The 4,329-nt window shown below is 47.2% G+C and overlaps 1 pseudogene; it reads left to right on the top strand.

The window, feature by feature from the left end:
• The first annotated feature begins 1,974 nt into the window (after positions 1 to 1,974).
• Positions 1,975 to 2,092, top strand: LOC126203017 (5S ribosomal RNA; annotated as a pseudogene).
• Positions 2,093 to 4,329: the final 2,237 nt, after the last annotated feature.

Below are 4,329 nucleotides of genomic sequence, written 5' to 3'. Positions count from 1 at the left end.
AGGCGCATGTGTTGCAGTTGTTCGTCGTCGTGAATTTTGTGTATACATAAATGGATAAGTAGACAAACAATAGAACTATGAATTTTATTAATACGACTCATCTACGACGAGAGCCATCGCACGTTCACACTAATAATACAAATATCTCAATCTGGAATTGGCAAGCTCTAGCCGATGAGCTCGGAATAATGTTCGATGGAGGATATAAAAAAAATCCGGGATCTTCGAACCTCTGTCAACTGCAAGCCAAAAAGTTGCGTAGGACGGGAGGAAGCGCAGGTAGCTCTTCATTCACACGTTTCATACCATTTCGAGATGTACGTGAAGCAAGAATTGATACTGTAGACAGTGGCGTGTGCTAATGAACAAAAATAAAAATAATAATAAAACTGTATTCTTATTTCAAACCCCCTTAACGAAATCTTTCAGTCCTTCAACTAAACCACTGCATACCACGGGGGTTTAATGAGGAATAATGAACTTCAAAGAGGGACATTAAACGTTTGTACGAATCGCCAGTAGCTAAAAACCTAAGTTTGATCGCCAGTCAGGTTGTAACTGGTATACTCTTATATTTGTATCGGTTTTAGTAGTTCTCGAACAAACTGCGTGTACCAGATATTCCAACTTGTACTCAGATGTTCGCGTAAAATTTTGGAACAAGTGTGTATCCAACACTAGATCGCAATTAAGTTCTGTAAATCATCCCGCTTGTTTAAAAAGAAAACGCATCCCAAAAGCCCGATTTATCTTGTTCTTTCTAACTTAATTTTTTGTGTGATTTAGAAGCAGGATAGACGCTCTCACTTGCATTAGCTCGCGTTCGTCCATTTTTCTGGCTGTTCTGTGGTCCAGTGCAAACGCTTCTGGCCAGGAAACGCATTGTTGCAAACATTGCAGGGCAATAGTGCCCGTTAATGTTGTAGTACATGTGGCTGCAATTTGTGTGATTATAATGTTGCTGGACGTCTTTAAACTACTAATGTAGCCGGCCGCGGTGGCCGTGCGGTTCTGGCGCTGCAGTCCGGAACCGTGGGGCTGCTACGGTCGCAGGCTCGAATCCTGCCTCGGGCATGGGCGTGTGTGATGTCCTTAGGTTAGTTAGGTTTAAGTAGTTCTAAGTTCTAGGGGACTTATGACCTAAGATGTTGAGTCCCATAGTGCTCAGAGCCATTTGAACCATTTGAACTACTAATGTAACTAACTACAATATTCGTTAAACAATTTTGAATATAGCTTGTGTCCAAAACTTTAACATTTTCTCATTACATTTTACCCTGAAGGGGACCACCATCTGTCCCCACAACGCCCGCATCTCGTGGTCGTGCGGTAGCGTTCTCGCTTCCCACGCCCGGGTTCCCGGGTTCGATTCCCGGCGGGGTCAGGGATTTTCTCTGCCTCGTGATGGCTGGGTGTTGTGTGCTGTCCTTAGGTTAGTTAGGTTTAAGTAGTTCTAAGTTCTAGGGGACTTATGACCACAGCAGTTGAGTCCCATAGTGCTCAGAGCCATTTGAACCATTTGTCCCCACAACGAGGAAGTGGGCGGGGCTCCACTCTCAGCTCAGCCACTGCCCGTATTACAGTGACTAATAACTGAACAACTCAATACAACTTTTAAACTGGTGAGTGGTAAGTAATGGTGCCCACTACTTTAAATAGACACCATCTGAGTACCTTTGGTGAGAGTGGAAGACTAGCAGGCAAGCTATCTCCGTAAACCTATTCCCTTGATGTCTCCCAGAACCTTGACTGCGCAAGGTGGGGTAGTCTGCAAGCTCCTTCATTCCATAACCTCCTTCGCATTCCTTCCGGGCCGGGGTGGAGCCCTCCACGCTCATATCGGCATGATGGCCACCACAAAAGGCGTACTGCCATGTCTGCATATTGGTTAGTTTTCGCTGAGTGAGGTCTTCGCAGGATATAGGCACTGCGATCTTGCGTAGGTCTGATTATGATCAACCATTAATACGCGCTGCCATCGGCCTTGCCGCAGTGGTAACATCGGTTCCCGTCAGATCACCGAAGTTAAGAGCTGTCGGGCTGGGCTAGCACTTGGATGGGTGACCATCCGGTCTGCCAAGCGCTGTTGGCATGCGCAGTTCACTCAGCCCTTGTGAGGCAAACTGAGGAGCTACTTGATAGAGAAGTAGCGGCTTCGGTCTCGGAAACTGACATACAGCCGGGAGAGAGGTGTGCTGACCACATGCCCCTCCACATCTGCATCCAGTGACGCCTATGGGCTGAGGATGACACAGCGACCAGTCGGTACCGTTGGGCCTTCATAGCCTGTTCGGGACGAGTTAAGTTTTTTTTATTAATACGCTCTCATACTTGTCATATTTGGTATCTACCGATTCTACGAACGATCGGCCGGGCTAAAAGCTGGCCAGACCTAACTTTCGCCTCGCCTATCTTGTTCTCTTTGATGTAATGTTGGCAATATGTAATGTTATGACCTATTTAAATGTATCTTTACATCCAGATTTTCTCATCGTAGCCGGCCGAAGTGGCCGAGTGGTTCTAGGCGCTACAGTCTGGAACCGCGCGGCCGCTACGGTCGCAGGTTCGAATCCTGCCTCGGGCATGGATGTGTGTGATGTCCTTAGGTTAGTTAGGTTTTAAGTAGTTCTAAGTTCTAGGGGACTGATGACCTTAGAAGTTAAGTCCCATAGTGCTCAGAGCCATTTTTCTCATCGTAAATGAATAATATTCCCTTAAGATTCTTCCACCGAACCTCAGCCTGGCATACACTTTTCGTACATCTAGCTTTACGTGGCCATCCCACTTATCGTCGTTCCGCATACTTTCTCTAAATATCTCTTGTTCGACCGATTTCTGAATATTGCTCATGAGTCCGGAGTCCTTACTAGATTGGATTCATAGAAGAGATAGATAGTATCCAATGAATTGCGGCATGTTTCGTTGCGTGCCCCTGTAGTAAGCGCGACAGCGTTACGTTGATGCTCAGAAACTCCTGGGGCTAATCTACGGAATAGAAATTAGGCCTCACGGGCAGACTGAAATTCCGAAAGCTTCTTTCGACAAATGATCCAGGCAACACTTTACTTCTTCCCACATGCTTCTAGCGAAATAAGCGAGACGAGAAAATCACAGCTCATAACGAGTTGTACCCACATTCCCTACGCACCATTTACGAATGGTACAGGGTAAGGGGTAAGTCATAGTGGAACTAGCAGTATTCTTCTCCACACGCCGAATTTAGAATTGCCCAATGTCTTCTCCACTGCGGTACTTCGCTCGGTGGAGCACTCAAAAACCTGCTTTCCTCGTAATGGCGTCCGTATGCCCATCATTAAGCAGGTAGCCAGAAGACAACTCGTTGTGCGGCAATCCTACTGTCAGTCCGCGTGTTGGAGAAACGTCAGCTAAATGCGCTGCAGGAAGGTGGATGAGCGCGGTTCTCTGGAGTTGAGCCGCTGGTGCGGCCGGCCTGGGGGTGGGGAGGGCGGTGGCTGTAACCGCATTAGGGGGCTGGGAGGGTGGGGTGTGCGGCCATGTGGCCAGCGTCAAGCGCGCCCCTGGCGGCAGACCCGTTAATCACAGCGCTCTGGCCTGAAAGCTCCGCGTCCAGGCAAGGCGGCCAGCAGCCGAGTTAGGGCGGCCAGTAAACAATGGCAAGCAGGGGAGGCGCAGCGGAAGGACTCGCGCTGACCTTAAATCTGCTCGCAATCAGCGGCACGACGGGATTTTCTAGATGCTAACGGTACCCGCATGAGCCGCTCGTTAATTACGCTACTTGCTCACACAAAGGGAGCTGCAGTGTGAATTAGTTGCGATTCACAGGGGGCCAGCGCCGTAGCTAGAACCAGCTTCGCCACACACTCGACGACCGAACTGTTCAGGTTTCTTTTTGGTTATTATTGGTGACTGTACTCTCACACAGTTATACGCTAGATGTTTCTAAACATTTGCAACAAATGTTGAAATGCAGGGTACACACAGGGAAGCTTCCTGATTTCCAAATGCAATTAAAAAAATACTATGAAGCATAGATACATGCTGTTTTACGGTATCATGTAACATAACTCAATGTTTCACAAAAAAATTAATATAGCTCTACATGGGGTATACCGTAAAATATCTAGACCAGAGGTGCTCAAGCTTTTAGCTGGCTTGAGCCACAATGGAAAAAGACGAGTATATTTGGGTCGCACATAATAGACTTACCACTGTGAACAATAACTGCTGAGAAAAAAGAAAAAAAAGGAATGGACCAATGAGAGAATAGCATCATCTGACGGGAGTTTGATTGAAACATTCCACAGATGCTAACTTCTTGAGCCGCATTCATACTTTCCTTGGGCAGCA

Source organism: Schistocerca nitens, chromosome 1, assembly GCF_023898315.1.
Source record: "Schistocerca nitens isolate TAMUIC-IGC-003100 chromosome 1, iqSchNite1.1, whole genome shotgun sequence".
NCBI lineage: Eukaryota > Metazoa > Arthropoda > Insecta > Orthoptera > Acrididae > Schistocerca > Schistocerca nitens.
This window is presented reverse-complemented; position numbering and strand designations above follow the sequence as displayed.